The 22530-nt window shown below is 42.4% G+C and overlaps 1 protein-coding gene across 3 annotated transcripts in view; it reads right to left on the bottom strand.

Moving 5' to 3' along the window:
- Positions 1–22530, bottom strand: part of EPB41 (erythrocyte membrane protein band 4.1) — a 202403-nt gene that overhangs the window by 164410 nt on the left and 15463 nt on the right. The window contains exon 1 of one of the 3 annotated variants that reach the window (XM_059917016.1): positions 18477–18682. The exons of the other annotated variants lie outside the window; for them this stretch is intronic. The gene's annotated coding sequence lies outside the window, so the exon portion shown is untranslated. Of the gene's footprint in view, positions 1–18476; positions 18683–22530 lie in introns of those variants that run through there. 3 annotated transcript variants of the gene reach the window in all.

Genomic DNA, 22530 nt, shown 5'->3' with positions numbered 1-22530 from the left:
AGCTCCCAATGGCCAAAGCTGGAACAATTTGAACAACAAAATAAAGTAGCATTGAATTATAATCTAAAAAATATATAAATACCCATAAATAAATGGTTGAATAAATAAATGGAGAACAGATAAATCCCTGGTGCAGAATTCCAAATAATTGAGGTAGATACTTTGCCCCCAGGGAAGTGGAGCATAACGCCCCACTCCTTAAGTGAGGGCTGTGCATAGTGACTTCCTTTCAAAGAGTACAGTATGGAAAGGAAGGGGGAAAAAGAGAAATTTTACAGTGGCGAAAGACAACAAACTACCTCAAGTCAAGAGCAAGGTCAATATCAACAGTGATAAATCATATTGATAGTATGTACCCTTGTCAGGATATAATGAGAATAGCACTTTACCTTTGTGGTTTCCTCCCAAAACCCTGTTATCCAAATCATGGGAAAAACATCTAACAAATCCCATTTGAGGTACATTCTACGAAATAGCTGACCAGTAATCCTCAGAACAGTCAAGACCATCAAAAATAAGGAAAGCTGGAGAAACTGCCACAACCAAGAGAAGCCTAAGGAGACACTGCTCCTAAAGGTAATGTGTATCCTGGATGAGATCCTAGAACAGAAAGAAGGACATAGAAAAAACTGAGGAAATCTGAATGTATAAAGTATGGACTTGGGAATTCCCTGGCGGTCCAGTGGTTAGGACTCTGTGCTCTCACTGCCAAGGGCCCGGGTTCAATCCCTGTTCAGGGAACTAAGATCCCACAAGCCTCTCAGCATGGCCAAAAATAAAAAATAAATAAAAATTTGCTTAAAAAAAAAAAAGTATGGGGCTTCCCTGGTGGCGCAGTGGTTGAGAATCTGCCTGCCAATGCAGGGGACGCGGGTTCGAGCTCTGGTCTGGGAAGATCCCACATGCCGCGGAGCAACTGGGCCCATGAGCCACAATTACTGAGCCTGCGCGTCTGGAGCCTGTGCTTGGCAACGAGAGGCCGCGATAGTGAGAGGCCCGCGCGCCGCGATGAAGAGTGGACCCCGCACCGCTATGAAGAGTGGCCCCTGCTTGCCACAACTAGAGAAAGCCCTCGCACAGAAACGAAGACCCAACACAGCCATACATACATACATACATACATACATACATACATACATACATAAAAAGAATGTAAGCAGACAAGAATAGCATTAAAAAATAATAAAAAAATAAAAAATAAATTTAAAAAAAAAAGGCCTTGAACGCCATGCTGGGCACCAAGGACTTTAAAAAAAAAAAAAAAAGTATGGACCTTAATAATAATGTATCAATATGGTTAAATAATTTTAACATACGTACCATACTAACATAAGATATTAATACTAGGGGAAACTGGGTGTGGGGTATACAGGAACAATCTGTACAATCTTCGCAGTAATCTTATAAATCTAAAACTGTTCCAAAATAGGAACTTCCCTGGTGGCACAGTGGTTAAGAATCCGCCTGCCAATGCAGAGGACACAGGTTTGATCCCTGGTCCAGGAAGATCCCACATGCTTCGGAGCAACAAAGCCCGTGCACCACAACTACTGAACCTGCACTCTAGAGCCTGTGAGCCACAACCACTGAAGCCCATGCGCCTAGAGCCCATGGTCCACAACAAGAGAAGCCACCACAATGAGAAGCCCGTGCACCACAACGAAGAGTAGCTCCCGCTTGAGGCAACTAGAGAAAGCCTAGGCGCAGCAACGAAGACCCAATGCAGCCAAAAAATAAATAAATAAAATTTAAAATAAAATAAAACTTTCAAAATAAAAGTTTACATATAAAAAAAGGTTAACACAATTTAGCCTTGGTCTGAGTTAGTGCTTTGTCAGCAAGAATGCAAATGAAAGGACAAATCCAAAACATATTAAAATGAAAGACATGGGCTTCCCTGGTGGTGCAGTGGTTAAGAATCCGCCTGCCAATGCAGGAGACACAGGTTCGAGCCCTGGTCGGGGAAGATCCCACATGCCGCGGAGCAACTAAGCCTGTGCGCCACAACTACTGAGCCTGTGCTCTGGAGCCTACGAGCCACAGCTTCTGGGCCCGTGTGCCGCAACTACTGAAGCCCGTGTGCCCTAGAGCCCGTGCTCCGCAACAAGAGAAGCCACCACAATGAGAGGTCCGCGCACCACAACCCTCAACTAAAGAAAGCCCATGCATAGCAACGAGGACCCAACACAACCAAATATAAAATAAATAAATAAAAAATAAATAAAATAAAATAAAATGAAAGACATAAGAGAACTTGATGACAAAGAGAATATGATGGGTGAAGGATATAAAGAAGAAAAATATTAAACCACGGTTTCAAGTCTGGGGAAGGGAAAATTACTGTTGCTAGTATAAAAAAACAACAACAAAAAAACAATGAAACAGCAAGGACAGGACTGGAAAAATGAGGCTGGCCTTAGAAATGCCTGCCGAATATCTCCCTTACCCATTCCTCCCTTAAACATATTCCTCATCGTACATTTAACCTGTACTGGTCAATGGCAGCACCATTTACTTCCTCATTCATCCATTCACACAGTATGGCAGGCAGTAAACTGGTCACTAAGTATTTGAAAATCAGTAACACAGATATGGTTCTTGCCTTCAGAGTCTTATAGTCTAGCAGGGAAGGTAGAAATTAAACAAGAAATTACAAAGGTACTGAGTATTACAGAGAAGTGCAGAACACTAAGGTTACATAACAAGCAAACCTAATCATAAGCCCTGTCCTACAAACAAAAAACCTGGGTGTCGGCCTTGCTTCACACAGTCAATGCATCTTCAAATGAAATTTAACCTAACTCCTAAATATCTCTTAACTTATCTTATCCTTTCCACTGTCACTGTCTAGGTTCAGGCCCCAGTAATCTTTCTTCTGGTTTAACATAGCAGCCTTTTATTTCTTCTTCCTGCCTCCAGTTTCAGTCCTCTCCCATTCATCCTCCACAGAGCCACCAGAATAATCTTTCAATAATATAATCAGCTCATGGCTCACCATATGCTTCAGAACAAAGTTTAAATCCCTTAATAATGGCATCCATGATTCTTCATGATCTGATTTCTCACTACATCTCTCTCCACATGATGTACTCTAAGGCAGAAAATTACTCAAAGTTCTCCTAACTTGTTTCTCCTTTTTAGGCCTTTGCATTTATAGTTCCTTCTATCTGAAAAACTCTTCACACACACTCCTTTCCAATTGGACTGGCTAATTCTCATGTGTCCTTCAAGAATTTACTCAGAGTCACTTCTTGGAAGGCTTTCCCTTGGCTACTCCCTTGTCCCTGGTAGAATTTTCTTTTCTTCCTTGGTTTTCCTTCTCTGTAATCCCATAATATCCTGTGCCTATCTCCTTACAGAGCTATTCCCACTTTTACTGGTAGTTTCTTTGAGGGTAGGAATTGTGCCTTGTTCATCTCTGAAATCCTGATTTCTAGTACAGTGACTAGCAAAGAATAAAATACTGGATAGATAAATGGTGAAGAGGTGATGACATAAAATATCCAAAAGGAGTTATCCATAGACAGTGAAAAGACAGAAATGAAGTATGGGTGTCAAGATTGGAAAATGTAGATCTTAGAGTCAACTGCTTCAGGTAGTAACAGAATTTCTAAAAATAGATAAAATCTTAGAAAAATAGAAGATGAAATACAGACAAAAAGGCAAAGAGTTTCTCAATGTGTAAAGGGTTACTTTTTATACACTAAAGTAAAACCAGTCTATCTTGGTCACAATTTTCACATAGAAAATTGTCTCTGATGAGAATCAATAACCTATCACTTGTTATACCTGCTTTTCTAGATAATTTAAAATAAAGTAGAAGAGATATCTAAATGAGAAATCATTTGGTTATTTTAAAGTTTAGCAGGACTTCCCTGGTGGCACAGTGGTTAAGAATCCGCCTGCCAATACAGGGAACATGGGTTAGAGCCCTGGTCCCGGAAGACCCCACAAGCCGCAGAGCAACTAAGCCCATGCACCACAACTACTAAGCCTGTGCTCTAGACCCCACGAGCCACAACTACTGAGCCCGCATGCCACAACTACTGAAGCCCTCGCACCTAGAGCCCATGCTCCGCAACAAGAGAAGCCACCGCAGTGAGAAGCCCGCGCACCACAACGAAGAGTAACCCCCACTCGCTGCAACTAGAGAAGGCCCGTGCGCAACAATAAAGACCCAACACGGCCAAAAATAAAGTAAATAAAATAAGTAAAATTTAAAAAAAAAAAGATCTCTCCTCCTATCACAGATCTTGTGTACTATTCATAACCAGGTACAGTAAACCAAGTACGGATCAAATTTCAGTAGAATTTTATTTAGAACTTTTATTTGTAAAACTATATTCAGCCAGAGAGAAAGATAACAGGTAAAAAAAGGTGATGAAATAGAGAAGAACATTTCATGGATAGGTGGTATAATCTATAAAAAAACAGATTCATTTGCAATGACATTATTTAAGCAAGATGGGATACAGCTAAACAGTAAGAACATAATCAAAAATAATTCATGGGGGCTTCCCTGGTGGCAAAGTGGTTAAGAATCCATCTGCCAATGCAGGGGACACGGGTTCAAGTCCTGGTCTGGGAAGATCCCACATGCCGCGGAGCAACTAAGCCCGTGCACCACAGCTACTGAGCCTGTGCTCTAGAGCCCGTGAGCCACAACTACTGAGCCCATGTGCCACAACTACTGAAGCCCGCGTGCCTAGAGCCCGTGCTCCACAACAAGAGAAGCCACCACAATGAGAAGCCCGCGCACCGCAAGGAAGAGTAGCCCCCGCCTGCCGCAACTAGAGAAAGCCCGCGCACAGCAACGAAGACCCAACACAGCCAAAAATAAATAAATAAATAATTTTTAAAAATAATAATAATTCATGGACTTCCCTGGTGGGGCAGTGGCTAAGAATCTGCCTGCCAATGCAGGGGACACGGGTTCGAGCCCTGGTCTGGGAAGATCCCACATGCCGCGGAGCAACTGGGCCCGTGCGCCACAACTACTGAGCCTGCGCTCCGAAACCCATGAGCCACAACTACTGAGCCCGCGTGCTGCAACTACGGAAGCCCGCGTGCCTGGAGCCAGTGTTCTGCAACAAGAGAGGCCACCGCAATGAGAAGTCCGAGCACCACACGAAGAGTAGCCCCCACTCGCCACAATTAGAGAAAAGCCCACGCGCAGCAACAAAGACCCAACGCAGCCAAATAAATAAATAATTTAGTAAGCTGTTGGTAACTAACAGTGAAGATGGCTGACAGAAAACAGAAGATCATGCAATCAAAGAGGAAAAACATGATTAAAACCAGCCAATGACAGTTCCTCAAAATGTTAACACAGAGTTACCATATGACCTGGCAATTCCAATCCTATGTACATACTCAGGAAAAATGAAAACATATGTTCACACAAAAACTTGTACGTGAATGTTCACAGCAGCATTATTCATAATAGTCAAAAAGTGAAAGCAACCCAAATGTCCATCAGCTGATGAATGGATAAATAAAATGTAGTATAGCCATATAATGAAATCTTACTCAGCAATAAAAAGGTATGAGCTATTGATACACCACCACATGGACAAACCCTGAAAATGCTAATTGAAAGATGCCAATCACAAAAGGCCACATATTGAATGATTCCATTTATATGAAATATCCAGAACAGGCAAATCTATAGAGACACGAAGTATTGACAGTTAGTGGTTGCCTAGTGCTGGGATTGCAGGGTGGGGAATGGGGATTGACTGCTAATGGGTACGGGGGTTCTTTTTGGGGGGACAAAAATATTCTAAAATTAGATTGAGATAATGCCTGCACATACTAGAAAACACTGAATTGTATACTTTAAATGAGGAAATTGTTAATTAATTATATCTCAATAAAGCTGTCAAAAAAAAAAAGCCAAGGTCAGAATACGTATAAATCAGAGAAGATGGATTTTAAAGAAATGTCATTTAAAATAATAATAATTATTATTTCCTATTCATTAATTGTCCACTGTGTGCTGGCACTACATTAAACATATTACATATTATTTCCAGTCTTTTCAGCAGTTCTAAAAGGTAGTAATGTCATATCAAATGTTACATAAATTTAACAAATAAAGAAACTGAGAAACAAGGAGGATAAGTAACTTGCCCAAATACATACAGCTAAACAGTATCAGAGCCAGGATTCTAAACCAGGTCTGTGACTCCAAAGGTCTTTGACTCTATTATACTTTTTCTATCTTAAAACAAGCCAGGAACCTTGTAGCAATAGCCAAGTTCTATATCCCCTTCTGGAATTAATAGTCTGTGATACAAAGGACACTTCTTTTAACATTTAAACTTAGACTGCTCAGAGAACCAGGTGTTCCATCTTGATCACACCAAGTGATGTTTATCACCACTGCCCTCAGCCCAGCTTTGGACCTGATTAAGGACTAGGATCTCTTCAAGCAAAACTCTGAGATAAAATTACAACAAACTTAAAAGATAGCTCCTTAGGTATAAATGGGGTTAAGAATCAAAAAATGGGGAGGGAATATTTATTGAGAGCTATTTTGTGCCAAATTACTGAGTTATAATCAGAGATTATATAATCTGGGGTAAATGGTTAAAAGGAAGCCCCCCCCACCTCTACCCCCAAACCCCTCTTTTTTTCTGTGAATGCTAATTAGATATTCTATGAGTAACGGTGGTTTCCCTTAAAGGTTGTATAGACCTGGTGTTGATCACAAGCAAGAAGTGGTTCCTCTCTCAAATATATCCAAAGGCTGGCAAAACAGAGAACCTCTTTTTTTTCTTGGCCTTCTCCTTTGGGTTTAGGGCAATCTGTACATGCTGTAGGCACTCCCAGGTAGAAGCGTTAGTGGAAATGGCTTCTGCCACTGGAAGGCAGACATGTGTGTTGCAATTAAGAGGGGAGCCATCCCAAAAGAAGACCACCAATAAAAGAGGAGTTTTATCTTGTGAGCCAGATTATATAGAAGCATCCTAGTAACTCTCAGCTTATTTCCCTTTTGTATCTCCTAGCCTTTAGCAAAGTACTAAATGTTCCAGCCTGGTCTCAGCTGTGTACTACAGGAGTATTAAGAGAAGACTCACCTCTGGGACAGAAAATTAAAGGAAGGCAACACTCCCTGAGGTCAGCAAGGGATTCCCCCAGGGAAAGCTGAATCTTTGGGAACAAAAGTCCTTGCTGGGAGTTCCAATTATCCTACTCCATGTGCAGAATCTCCTCCTAAAGCCAACTCTGGAGGATACTGGCTTTTATTTATAAAGATAGAAAGCAGTGGGCTTCCCTGGTGGCGCAGTGGTTGAGAATCTGCCTGCCAATGCAGGGGACACGGGTTCGAGCCCTGGTCTGGGAAGATCCCACATGCCGCGGAGCGACTAAGCCCGTGAGCCACAATTGCTGAGCCTGCGCGTCTGGAGCCTGTGCTCCGCAATGGGAGAGGCCACGATAGTGAGAGGCCCGCGCACCGCGATGAAGGGTGGCCCCCACTTGCCGCAACTAGAGAAAGCCCCCACACAGAAACGAAGACCCAACACAGCCATAAATAAATACATAAATAAAAAAAAAAAAAAAAAAAAAAAAGATAGAAAGCAGTTTCTTCCTACCAAAAACAACCTTACTGTAAAACCAGGTCTATCTGATTCCAAAATCCATACCGTTACTCGCTGCTACATCACACTGCCTCCAAATACTATTAATAGAAAACTGTTCAGCAAAAGTATGGGAGAGAATCATTTAAGAGAAGGAGGAGGAAGGAAGAAAGGGAGGGAGGGAAGGAAAGGGAAGGGGAAGGAGAAGGAGAAGGGAGAGAGGAAGGGATTTCTCCAAATCAATAAAAACAACTCATTGTGGATTGAATGTCAAAGATGGAAATATTTAAATTTAATATATGCACTTAGCATATACGAAGAGCAGTACCTGCTATATAGCTAACATTTCATATGTGTTCATCCCTTTCCTCAGAAACAAAGACAAGAGCCAAGTAGAAAAATGCTGTCTTAAGTTCTGGCTTCTGAAGTTCAAGTGTAATGATACAGATACCCAACAATAACAAAAAGCTCTACATTTCCTTATTGAAAAAGTATTCCCCAGGTAAAAAGAACCCAGAATGGGGGTGACTATGAAGTCACACATCAGTTCTCTGTTTCAAACAAAAAAAGAAACACACTATCTCACTTCTCCAACATGTTTCAACACAGAAATATATGCAAATTCACAAATTCATTAAACTGCAAAATCATTTGCTTTTTTATTTGCTCTATGACAATAAGGTATAGTATCTTTTTGTATCTGCTAAAAGGAAGAGTCAAGGCACTTCAGATTTCAGGTGGCTATGTACAAATTCCCCTGCAAAAATACCCTCCCAACGAACAGCAGTCAAACCCCTTCCTGTTTTTCAACCTTGTATGTTTACTTTCACATCTGCCGAAAAAGATAAAAGCAACAATCGGGACATCAACCACATGATCGTGTCCTACCAACCCGGAAATGAAGCTCTGAAGCCAGAGCTGCTGTGAAACGGGTCTTTAGAATACTAACACTCAGGCTTAAAAATGTTACGGTGTAAGTCTAAATCAAATCCAAAGGCAGACAAAACCATATACATTTCTATAGCTATATTTATTTATATATAATAATAATATAGAAACATAGATGCCCAATTTAAGTAGAAAAACGGTATGGGTCAAGATATAAAAATTCTTCTCCTTAACCAAAGATTATTTGCCCCATTTTCACGAGGTCATATTTTATCATACGTAAAAGGGAACTGACATTTGCTAATTATCTGTGGATGGCGGGCACACTGCAAGGTTTGTTTTTGTTTGTTATTATTATGTATTCTGTGTAATGTGGGTATTATCCTGATTTTACAGAAAACTGAGGCATAGAAAAGTACTTTCACAAGATCACAATCATTAAGAAATCATTATCTCTGACAGAAGGCCTGCTTCTCTCCTTCCTAACATGTTCATGGTTGTACTAAGTAAAGGTACAGCAGTAAAGAATTCGGCTTTGAGGCCAATTTTCACTTGCTAGTTGTACAACTTTGGACAAGTTACTTAATTTTTAACCTACTACTTAAAATGTAAAATGGGATGACTCACACCTACTTCATAGGGTTGTGGTGAGGCTTAAATGTAAAAATAATGGCTAACATTTATCTGGTGCCAGACACTGTTCTAAATACCTTGCATATATTAACTCATTTTTCATCATAACAACCTTAAAAGGTAAGTATTTTTTATCATCCACATGTTACACAATGAGTAACTTGAGATACAGAAGTAATTTGCCCAAGGTCACCACCAACTAAAGAGTGACATAACGAGAATTTAAAACCAGGCATTCTAGCCCTGGAGCTCACACTCTTCAACACCTATGTCATCCCTGCAAAGCACACAGCCCAGACTGTGGCTCATAGTAAGTCATCAATAAACAGTAGCATTACTATTTTACCAGGTATATAATACCACCCAGTAAATTGTGGTTGAAATGTGTTAAACCAAGTAGAAGAGCCAGAATTTTAACCCAGGTCATACTCTGTGCTCTTCCTATAACTATGTGCCTTTCCAACACGGCGCCTCTATTCCTAAGTTTTTGGTGCATGCCCAGTGATTTCTAATACTAGATCACTAAACTTCCTTAGGACAGGGGTCATGTCTTCTACACTTTTGTGACCACATATACACACAAGGTCCTGCTCATTGTGGATACTCAATTAGTATGTATTAATTAAATGATCATGCCACACCTCTGTTAAAATCCTCTCAAGAATTCCCATCTCTTGGGGCTTCTCTGGTGGCGCAGTGGTTGAGAATCTGCCTGCCAGTGCAGGGGACACGGGTTCGAGCCCTGGTCTGGGAAGATCCCACATGCCACGGAGCAACTAGGCCCGTGAGCCACAACTACTGAGCCTGCGCGTCTGGAGCCTGTGCTCCGCAACAAGAGAGGCCGCGATAGTGAGAGGCCCGCGCACCGCGATGAAGAGTGGCCCCCGCTTGCCGCAACTAGAGAGGGCCCTCGCACAGAAACGAAGACCCAACACAGCCAAAAATAAATAAATAAATAAATAAATTAATTAATTAATTAATTAATTTAAAAAAAAGAATTCCCATCTCAGAAAAAAAATGCAAAGTCTGTAGCATAGCCAACAAGGCACCACATGAACTGCTCCTCCCACCTGTAACCTCTCTGAACTCAACTCCTAACATTTCCCCCTAGATCATCTTGACCCTGCCATGCTGGCTTACTCAATGTTTCTCAAACACACCAAACACGCTTAACCTTTGCACATGTTGTTCCGCCTGGAATGCTCTTCTCCAGATACCATTCAGGACTCTGCTCAAAAGTCACCTTACCAGAGAGGTTGTTTCTGACCACTCTACTGAAAATATCCACCCCACTTCCCTCACTCTTTGTCCCCTTATCCTGCTTTCCCTGATCCTCACTAAAATCTTATATATTTTATCCCTGATTTGTATACTTTATTATTTGTCCTCTCCCACTAAAATGTAAACTCCACAAGAACAGACATTTCTAATCTACTTTTTTCACTGTTATGTCCCAAAGCACTTAGGACAGGGCCTGGTGAATAGTAGATGATCAATAAATATTTATTAAATTAATAAATGGTAGGTATATTAGTTGTCTATTGTCATACAACAAATTACCTCCAAAACTTGGTGGCTTAAAACAACAAACATTTATTATCTCAGTTTCTGTGGGTCAAGAATTCAAGCATGGCTTAGCTCGGTGCCTTTAGCTCAAGGTCTCTCATGAAGTTGCAGTCAAGTTGTCAACCAGGTTTACACTCCTCTCAAAGCTCAACTCTGCCTGAAGAACCTGCTTCCAAGCTCACTTTCATAGTAGTTACTAACAGACTTGGTTTCTCACCACATGGGCCTCTCCATAGACTGCCTGAGTGTTCCTAGGTTATAGCAGCTGGTGATACGAGTGACAGGAAGAGGGCCAGAGAGTACCTAAGATGAGAGTGCCCAAGACAGAAACCACAGCCTTTTGTAACCCAATCTTGGAAGTGACATCCCACCACTTGTGCTGTATTCTATTCATTAGAAGTTAAGTCACTGGTGGACCTCCCTGGTGGCGCAGTGGTTAAGAATCCGCCTGCCAATGCAGGGGACATGGGTTCAAATCCCTGGTCCGGGAAGATCCCACATGCCGTGGAGCAGCTAAGCCCATGCACCACAACTACTGAGCCTGTGCTCTAGAGCCCGCGAGCCACAACTACTGAGCCCACGTGCCACAACTACTGAAACCCACGAGCCTAGAGCCCGTGCTCCGCAACAAGAGAAGCCATTGCAATGAGAAGGCTACGCACCGCAACGAAGAGTAGCCCCCACTCGCCGCAACTAGAGGAAGCCTGTGCGCGGCAACGAAGACCCAAGGCAGCCAAAAATAAATAAATAAATAAATTTATTTAAAAAAAAAAAAGAAGTCACTGGGTCCAGGGCACACTCAAAGGGAAGGGATTACACAAAGGCATGAAAACCATGAGGCAGGACTCACTGGAGCCATCTTAAAGGCTGCCTACCACAGTACACATAATAAAAATCTAAAAACAAAACAAAAACACGATGCCCTTTGGAAACCTGATATATTCTTTAAGATATTTATTTAAATATGATGCTCTGATCATTATGCAATCATTCACCCCAATGCTAGTCTTTTCAATCTTATGAAACACCAAAGGGAGTACATTAACTATTAAACATTTCTTGTTAACCAGTGTTCACTAACAGTCATGTTAGAGATAATACAACTAGCAAAGAGAAGTCAACAAAAATAGCATCTGGAGAAAAGAAATTATTGGATGAATCTTTCTGAGTAGATGACATCAATCTTTTTAAAATATAGACTGGATATTCGTTGTTATTATGTAAATATTGTTAATTTTCTTATGTATGATAATGGTATTGTGACTAACGTAGAATAATCTCTTTATTCTTAGGAGATACTGAAGTATTTTAGGAGTAGATTGTCATGATATCTGCAACTTACTTTGCAAGAAAATATGATACACACACACAGAGGCAATCAGAAGCAGTCAAAATTATAACCAGGTTTTAATCTTAATTATCCTGGAACTCACATTCTCACTACAATTCTACATGTCTATGTTACGTATCTAGCTACTGTACTAAGCAATATCTGTGTTTGGGGGGGATGGGGAGGACAATGAAAGACACGATATTGACCCTCTGCCCTCCAGAAGCTGACAACCTCATTGGGAAACACCAGTTTCATGTGCAATATGAAGCAACACTTGACAAATTTGGTATGAAACAAATAAATGCTGCAAGAGTTCAGAAGAGGATTCCAATAAACCTTCAGAGAATAAAATATCTCTGAAACATCTTTCTTCCAACAGTTCTCTTATTCTTGGCATCCTTTCCCTTAACTATTTCTCCTTTACTTTATCTACTTGGCAACAACTGACTGATTATTTCCTACTAACAAAATTATCTGGAAACAATCTAAACATAAAGCACATGTTTTGCCTATTTGGAACACAGGATATGATTTTTAAAATAAAATACTATTCACATTTTCACTGGAAAAAAAACCCCACTAAATATACTATGTGAGTTTTCTTGCCTTCAAAAGCAATTGTGTTATTTCAAGTGTTGAGGATGCCAGAAAGCTTGAAGATTTAAAAATAACCGCACAAAGAGCTCATTTCCAACACCAGATGGAAAGAAATTACTCTAAAGACACATGTGTGGGAGGACATATATACAACATCATATGACACCACGCAAACGGCTTATATAATTATATAATACCATCAAGATTCACAGAACACTGCAGGTAGTAAGTTAGCAACAGTGTCGATTTTCTGAATCATTAAAAACGATAAAAGGGCAAGAAAGTGCAAGTGGGTGGCAGCAATAAAAAAAAGAGCCTTCATTTTAAACTGTCTTCCATGTGTCCCTACTGCATGATGAAATGGCTGGCAGGTAAAATTTGAGGGCTTAAGTCCTTGAAGCTCTTGACAGGTCTGCCTGTGTCCATATGGTCAAAACCAGCAGGGTAAATGAATTTCAAAAATCTGTACCAAGTGTATTATCAAGGTGAAACACTTTTCACTTGAATATATGTAGAATTTCAAACTGGTTAATTGAAATACATGCCTGGGCTTCCCTGGTGGCACAGTGGTTGGGAGTCCGCCTGCCAATGTAGGGGACACAGGTTCGACCCCTCGTCTGGGAAGATCCCACATGCCATGGAGCAAATAAGCCCGTGAGCCACAACTACTGAGCCTGCACTCTGGAGCCCACGAGCCGCAACTGCTGAGCGCGCACGCCACAGCTGCTGGGGCCCGTGTGCCTAGAGCCTGTGCTCCGCAACAAGAGAGGCCGCGGCGGTGAGAGGTCCACACATCGCAACAAAGAGTAGCTCCCGCTCGCTGCAATGAAGAGTGGCCCCCGCTTGCCGCAACTAGGGAGGGCCCGCGTGCAGCGACGAAGGCCTGGCGCAGCCAAAAATAAATAAATAAAATAAATAAATTCGAAAAAAAATTTTTTTTAAATTTTTTTAAAGATAAAAACTCTTTAAAAAAAAAAATGCCTGACATATAAATTAAAATAGCATTTCTTTATAAGATGATGTACTCAAAGACATACTGTTAAGATCCCACTGTGTTAAAATGATTCTAACAGGGTTACTGAATTTATGTAAGCATTAACTAATAGTTAAATAGCAATCACAACTGAACCTTGGCATAGTACTACATATTCATAAATTACCAAAAGTATACATTTCTGTTACACTTGTTGTGGGTCACAGGCTAAAATTTAACCCATTCAAAATAATCCCATGCTTTAATGTTGTTAAATCACAGAGTTGTTCACTCAGTAACTTTATAATGGTTTAATGCTATCAAAATATAATATTAAAGTGTCTGAGTGAATATTAACATAGAAAGTAACTAAACCTCAGTCTATGTTGGGTCCAGTGTTACAATTCAGCCATATAAAGGGCCTACCAAAAAGTTTATCTGGATTTTTATAGAGGATGGTAGACACAAGGAGCAGGCAGATCTCATTTATAAATCACAATTAACTACAGGAGTATATATTATACTCTATTTTATTTTATCTTATTATTTCCACCTATTTCCAGAAAGAAATTGATGTATTCCTGTCCCTATTAATAGATAATATTATTAGATAATACAGTTGACCCTTGAATAACAGGGGCTTGAACTGCACAGGTTCACTTATACACAGACTTTTTTCAATAGTAAACACTACCGTACTACACCATCCAAGGTTGGTTGAATCCTCAGAGGCAGAACCACATACATGGAAGAACCACATATATGAAGGGCCAGCTATAAGTTACACATGGATTTTCAACTGCACGGAGGGTCAGCACCCCTAACCCCTGCATTAAGGGTCAACTATAATCTAGAATTAACCCGTGCACCTAGAGCCCGTGCTCTGCAATAAGGGAAGCCACCGCAATGAGAAGCCCATGCACCACAACGAAGAGTAGCCCCCGCTCACCACAACTAGAGAAGGCCCGTGCGTAGCAACGAAGACCCAATGCAGCCAAAAAATAAATTAATTAAATAAATTTATTAAATAAATAAATAAATCCTAATCTAACCCAGTGTGTACACCAGAGTATTTGTTACACCACATTTTACTGAGCACACCATGAACCCACTCATAAAAAGGACACAAAGTAAGCTACCAGTGGCATACCAACAAACTTAAACAACAAAAATTGACATATATATTTGGAATCTGGCTCTTCTCTAACTAAAAGCTATTACAAATGCAATGAATCAACTACCTTCCAATAATTCTAGATTCTCTGCATAAATAAGACCTGTAACTGATCAATTCAGAGGCCTCTTTTAATAGTTTTTATAAGTTTAATCTTTGGGGCCTTTATTCACAGAAAAAAAGCAAGGTTGTTCATAAGAAAAAAGATGTTAGAATTATTATTGTTTAGCTCACAAATAAAATAAGGTGATTCTAAGCTCAAGCAGTTGGGGAAAAAACAAGTCCTTTAGAGGTAGCAATGAATCTGCATTTGAATATACATGTGACCAATCACGAATTTGATGAGACTCTTGGAAAAGTACACTGGCAGCACTTGCACTGACCTGCTTCTTAGATAACAAGGAAACAGACTGTGATCTAAACATACGCTCCTATTGATTTCAGAACCACATTTAGCCCCTGATAGCCACTGATATTCTAAAGTTATAAAATCAGATCACCAATATTAAATTAGATTTGGACATTCAGAAAACAATATAAGCAAGCCCTATAACTCACATCACAAATCACAGACTGCACATTTTAAATCACAATCTACTGATAAGCATACCAAAGCACCTGCAGAGAATTCAAGAATCCTGTGACTTTTAGGCATCGCTTCTGACAAGCTTAACTCTGAAGCCTTCTTAGCAGCAGGAGGAAGGAAACCAAATAGCATTGTACGCACACTATCTCCCATAAAATGAATCTGTTTAAAATTAAGACCATAAACTAAGGAATAAAATGGAAGGCTGGCTTTGTAGTTTCCAAAAATTTTAAACTCAATCTGCATACAAGAAAACATCACACTGGTGAATTTTAAATGTGAGGCACAAACCTGACAAAAGAGAATAACAGGAAAAATACATAGGTCATATCTCAACAAAATGCCACAAATCATTTTTTTTCAGAGGAGACAGAAATCATTTAAAATCATTTGTTAATTTAGATATTAGCTTAGAAATGTTTCTTAAGAGAAAAAGAAAGGATACAAGTACTTTTAAAATGAAAAGAGAAAGTTTTGTGTACTATTCTCTCACTATTATATAAAGTATCACATCATGTTATTTTATATATTATACTGAGGATAAGCCTACTTTAAAACATAGGCTTGGGGGTTCCCCCGTGGTCCAGTAGTTAAGCCGCTGAGCTTCCAATGCAGGGGGCGCCGGTTCAATCCCTGGTCAGGGAACTAAGATCACACATGCCTTGAGGCGCAGCCAAAAAATAAAATTAAATAAAACATAGGCTTGTTTACCATATCTAATACTTGGATACAATAAATATGATTTGAATGTTTAACCAACATTAAGGACATGTTGACCCTTAGACCACCAAGAAAGAGAAGAGATGTAGAAAGCAAGGAGAAATCCACCTAAAATGTAAAACTTTCTTCTATTAGTTTAGTCTATTTGTTGACAGCCAGAGTTGCCAAGTGTTAAACTTGTCAACTGGTAGAGTTCTTAGCTCTGAGTAGAATGGAAGCCTAAGCGATTTTCTTAATCTACCATCAGCCATCATCTACCACTAAGGGCTACACACATTGATGGGGCACTTAGGACCTAAATCCTTTTAACAAACACCAGTTAAAATTCAACTGGCTGGCCATATTAATGAAGCTCAAAGAAAACTAAAAACAAAACAAAAAATTCCATCAAGTTCCTTTCACATAGGGAAATTTTCCCCACACTTCAAATTACTAATATGGGACATTTTTAAGAGAACTGAAAACTGTCAGAAGGAATATATATGACAAGCATAGATGGAACCTCATGGTCAAAGGTACAGAGATGGGAAAGCATGGGTTATTACTGAGCAGTTCTTTTTGGTTGGAAAATACAAGTAATAAAGAGAATAAAGGTAGAAAGGTAGATTGGGACCACATTGTGCAAGGACTTACCTAAAAGATATTTGGTTATAAAACACTGGTATAAATGTTGGAAGAATTTCGGTGAGGCCTAAAGATCAAAATCATTTATTTGTAAGCCTGAATTCAATTATACAAGGAAAAAAAGTGTAGTTTTGTTACTAGAAGAAAGAGGAATCAGAAGGTTAGTATGCTGCTGCAGGTAAGTTCACTTTTAATAGTGGCAAAGATATACCGCACTTCGGTTTCCCCAGGGATATGAATAACGCCTATCTTTACCTTAATTATAACCTTCCTGTAGAAGGCACTCCGAATTAGCACCTTGATACCAAGGCAATCTGATGTTCAGGCATTATATCCATTTTTTTTAATCTGTCATTTATTGAGTGCTTATTGTGTGCCATATATTCTGCTATGTACTCCATATGGATTATATTAATAACACCTCAAGAAACTATCTTATGAAACCAAAATTGGTCAGCTGGCAAAGAACTTATTATGTTTCCAAATTAAAGAAAAGGAAAATGAAGAGTACATCAAGTTTCCATAAAAAGTAAGAGTTAATTGCTACACAACAAAATTGGGATGATAAGAATTATATAAAGATATTTATAATATATATAGCATATATATAAATATATTTGATTTAAACGGTAAAAAATACTGCCAAGACTGAGATATAGAAAACAATAATGAGCAACAGCACTGGGTACAGTATATATCCTCAAGAGAGTATAAATCCACTATAATAATATCCAAGACAGAGACATAACCATTTCTTGCAATCTTCCCTAAAAACAGAAAGAACAGAATAGCAGCTGTGAAATCACCCAGACTACTAAAAAAAGCTCGGCATCTCTTTAAAAAAAACTAACTCCTTATCAGCAATACATGCCAAAAAAACGACGTCTCCACAGACTAGGCATTTATGGTTGGGTACAGTTAGAGAAACAACAGGATGACAGTCGCTATCATGTGGCCAGAAACCTATCCGTCAGCAATTTGTTTCACGTGAGATCACTTTCTCTCTCAAGAGAATGCCCGTTTCTGGGAAGAAAAAACCTCTTTTGGCAAACCCCCACCAGGACTAACAGCCTGGGGATGCATCTCGGAGGGCGAGCCTAGATCCAGCCTCTCCACAGGTAAAGGCAGCCCAGCAAGCAGGAGGAAATACGTCCAAGCCGACAGATGCGCGAACTGAAAAAGGAGGTCACGACGCTGAGAGAATCGATTTAACCCTTTGGTCCCTGGGACCCGGGAAGACTCAGCGGGAGAGCATAGAGCCCTGGGGTTTGGGGAATTTTTTTTAATGATGTGGGTGTCTATGGCGGGAAGGCCTTAAAGTCCTTGCAGGGCTCCCTCCACCCCTCACATTGCGCCTGACTTCTCCAGACCGCCCAGCTACCTCTTCACCGAGAAACCTCTCTGCGGCTGCACCCCACACCTTCGCCGCCCGAAACCTGCAACTCGCCCCCATCTGGTTTCCTTACAGGGCTCCTGCCCACTGTACAATGACTGACAGACCAGACGGTACCGATTTCCCCTCGTCAAAAATGCACCCCGAGCCTAACTTTTAAACGCCCCCCCAGCGCCACCCCCGCCTCTTTCCCCTCAGGCCGGCCGCGTCCCGGCTCCAGCCCCTCGGCCACCGGCGTGCCGAGGGCGTGCGGAGGCTGTGGAGCGCGCTCCCCCGGCCCGGGCCTGCGGGGGGCTGGAGACAAAGAGGCTTCGGCGCCGCTGCGGCCTCCAGGACCGTCCCCTCGGGGACAGCTCCGCGACCCCCACCCCAGCTCCGCTCGCGCGCCGCCGCCGCCTAGCCTCACCGCTGGCTCCGGGGCCCGGGCTCCCGCGCCCGCCTCTGCAGCCGCCAGACGAACAATGGCAGAAGGAGGCGCCGGCGTCCGAGGCCCGGCCCTCTGCGGCTCGCTGGCCCGCGGGCTGCTGGCGGGCGGACTGACTGACTGACTAACCCACCGGCGGAGGGAGGGAGCGAGTGAGTGAGGAAGCGAGCAGACGGCCCCAGCGCGCGCCCTCCCGCCTTCACTCAGCGAAGCGAGGCCCGCCCGGCCCTTAGCCAGCCCGCCCCGCGCGCCCCTCCCCCTCTATTCGCCACAACATTGTAGTAAATTTCTATTGGATGGCGCCTCAGGGAAGTAGTGGGCCGGGCCCGCGGCCCGCCAGCCCATTGGCTGAGGCCAAGTTCTGGCTCCTCTCATTTCCCCCCCTCCCCTAGGCCGGTAAGTAGCAGGGAGGGGAAGGAAAAAGAGGGGAAAAGGCTAGGGGCTGGCCGCGTGTGCGCAGGCGCAGGTCGAACCCGCTCTCGGGTCCGTGCGTTCCCGGCCCCTGAGGTACCCACGTGGGGAACGTAGCCAGTGCCCTGGACGAAGGTGACGCCCTTTCCCACCCCACCCACCCCAAGGAGGGCCAGGTAAGGGTCTGAGATTTGGAAGTTGCTCCCGAGCTACCCACGCTGACTGTCCCCCAAATGGACCTAGTGATCTTGGGTAAGTCATTCAGCTTTTCTGGGCCTCAGTTTCCCCATCTACTAACTTGACGTCTCTAGGCGCCATTCCAACCCTGACATTCGATGAGACTTCACCTCTCCGGGCAGCTGTGTAAGGCCTGAAATGGATGCTGAGTGTTGTGGGCACGCCAAGATTTCAGCTGTCTTCTGCATTTACGGGTCTCCTAATTCTTCCCCGGCTGCCTCAAAATCATGAAAACTTAGCTTCGGAAGTCTGGTCTCCAGCTGAACCTAGGGTTGCTCTGACAATTGCCTGATGTGCTGTTATTTCCTTTCATTACTTTCAGAGGCCCCTTGGACCTTCATACTCCCTGCCAGGCTGGTGTCTGAACAGGCGAGCAGAAAGAAGGCTCTGTTTTAAGCATGGTCCCTATAAGGTAAGATAATTCTGGTATTCCCATTTTCGAGATGAAGAAACCCAAGCAGAGAGGCTTAGACCTGCCACGATTAGAAGCCAGGCAATCTGACATCGGAGCCTGTATATGACAGCTAGACCATCTCCTCGTATCTAATCACAGCCCCCTCACAACTCAGCTCAGCCTCTAGAAACAGACTACCTGAGTTCAATTCTCAGTCTCCCTAATTGTTTGCCCTACTCTGTGCTTGTTTCCGACCCATAAAAGGGGATAATAACAATTCCTACCTCATAAGAGTTATTGTGAAAATTAAATGAGTTAAAATAGGTAAAGGGCTGGGACTTCCCTGGTGGTGCAGTGGTTAAGAATCTGCCTGGCAATGCAGGGGACACGGGTTCGAGCCCTGGTCCAGAAAGATCCCACATGCCGCGGAGCAACTAAGCCCGTGTGCCACGACTACTGAGCCTGCTCTCTAGAGCCCATGAGCCACAACTACTGAGCCCATGAGCCACAACTACTGAAGCCCGCGCACCTAGAGCCTGTGCTCCACAACAAGAGAAGCCACCGCAATGAGAAACCCACACACCACAACGAAGAGTAGCCCCCGCTCGCCACAACTAGAGAAAAGCCCACGGCAGCAACGAAGACCCAATGCAGCCAAAAATTAATTAATTAATTTAAAAATATATATATGTAAAGGGCTTAGAACAGTGCCTAGCTCACAGTAAGATCTACCTAAGTGTTAATTATTACTGCTGTCTGGAGACTAAAATATGGACTGAGAGGTGTGGGGCTCGCTGACATAATAATATATTGGGTAAGCAATCAATTGCCAGCACCGAGCTGAGCACATTACATGGTTATCTGTTTGAAACATCATAAGAGACCCTTGAGGACCACCTGACTACCCTATCTAAAACAGCCTCCACTTAACACACCCTTGCCCTGCTTTAATTTTGTTTCATGGCACTTCTACCTGACTTTCTACTATATATTTACTTATTTGTCCCTCTCAATAAATTGCTGCAGTTTAGACTCACTAGACTGCAAGCTCCAGGAGGGCAGGAACTTTGTCCTCTTGCTCATCTCCCAGAACAGTGCACACTAAATAAGTATTTGCTGAACGAGTGAATGAGTTATCCCCATGTTATACATAAGGAGGCTGAGGCTTAGTTAGGTCAGGTGACTTGGCCAAGGTCATTCTGTGTACTAGGGGTGAAGCACCTGTTCTCGAATATTCTGGTCCCCTGCCTCAGGTCCTCAGGTTCGGGAGCTCTAGCTCCACCACCTCTGTGCCTCAGAGGCTTCCTTCACCTATCAGACCTGGAAATCTGGTGCCATGAAGGATAAATCCTGAAGATCAATCACAAGACAGCTCACCACTACCACCACTGTGTTATCCAGCAAATACAGGTTCATGAAAACCAATATTCTCTATGCCATGAAGTGCTAGGCAATGACACACTGTACTTAAAGAGGCTTCATTGGAGTGTGTAGTATTTAATAATCATCACCCTGAAAAAAAAGTGGGGATCTTAGGCTAGCAGAAAACAGCCAGACATAAGGCAGATGTAAACCACTCAAATGCCGAGTGCCGTGCAACACCACACCAAAACTGTTGACACAGGCTTTAGAATCTTAAAGGTTTCAAATCCAGTCCTGGCTTTTAATTCTTAGCCTGGAGATGAAAGGGCTTTGTAAACTGTAAAGTACTATCCACACATGAGGGATTTTTGTTATTAGTTAGGTACACACCATCACCTGTTAGGCTAAGTGCCAGATCCTTGAGTATAGCAGGGCCCAACACATAGTAGGGGGTGAGAGGAAAAGTAATGCCCAATCCAAAGGCAGAGAAACTACTCCCTTACTCCTGTGCCCATCTGCCCTCTCAGAAGAGACCTCTGCAAACCAGACATCCGGTCCCAGCTCACCCTGCAGAGGCTGCCACTGAGTACAGGGTAAAGGTCCCAAGCACCATCTCTGCAGCTAATTTCCTAGGAAGAAACTCAGCTCCCTCCCTGTCTGCTGCTCCATGCTCACATCTGGGTGGCGGCTGTGCCATGCATGCTCCAAGCCCCAGGATGGGGTCTCTAGGGGCCATCTCTATCCCGCCTGCCAGCTGAGCCCACCTCTGCCTCCCCCACCACCCCTCCTTTTCCTTCCTAGGGAATACAGGCCCTGCAAGCTGCCTCTCAGCCCCTGGAGCGGTCAAGGGCACTAAGGGAAAAAAACAAAAAAGAAAAAAGACAACATGAAAGGGTCCTAATCCTTCCCCGTTGCAAACTGAGCTCCAGCAAAAAGCAAACACCAGCTGCACAGAAGAGGGTGAAATTAGGTGGTGACCAGGGGGGAAGGCCAGGGAGAGTAGATGGGGCCTCCGATGACCTGGAAAAGATGAGATTGGAAGAAGGTGGGGGGGGGGGGGGAACAGTTGGAGTCTGAACCATTCCCAAATCCGGGACGTAGGCAGATTAGGGACACAGCTGGCCTGAAGCCCCAGTGGTAGGGCTCATGGAAAACATTTGTCGGTTGTGGGGAGTGGCAAGAGATGAAGAGGGCTTTGAAAAGCTGGGCCCACCAGCAAAGTGTTCTGAACAGTCACTACTGAATAAAAACCAATCCTGGTACCAAAAGTACATGAAGAGTAGAGCTTTCCATCCAGCCCATGGTAATAAAATTGCAGTCAATTTAGACCTTTTAAACACAAACGACAAATCAAACAAGCTATAACAAGGTGGAAAATTTGCTGTTTATACAGTGGTATACCTCTCTAGGGGATTATTTTTAGTAGTAGTGCTTGCATTGTTCACAGAAAATATAGTTAAGTGAGAAAAAAAATTTTAATCAAGATAAAGCCATCAATCAGAAATAACTACCATCAATATTTTGGTGGGAGATTTCCCTTCTAGTACCTCTCCTGACAGATATACTTTTTTGTTTATATATATTAAGACATATGAAATTGCTGATTTTATAGGTTAAAATGGTCAAGTATCA

Source organism: Balaenoptera ricei, chromosome 1 (assembly GCF_028023285.1).
Source record: "Balaenoptera ricei isolate mBalRic1 chromosome 1, mBalRic1.hap2, whole genome shotgun sequence".
Lineage (NCBI taxonomy): Eukaryota > Metazoa > Chordata > Mammalia > Artiodactyla > Balaenopteridae > Balaenoptera > Balaenoptera ricei.
This window is presented reverse-complemented; position numbering and strand designations above follow the sequence as displayed.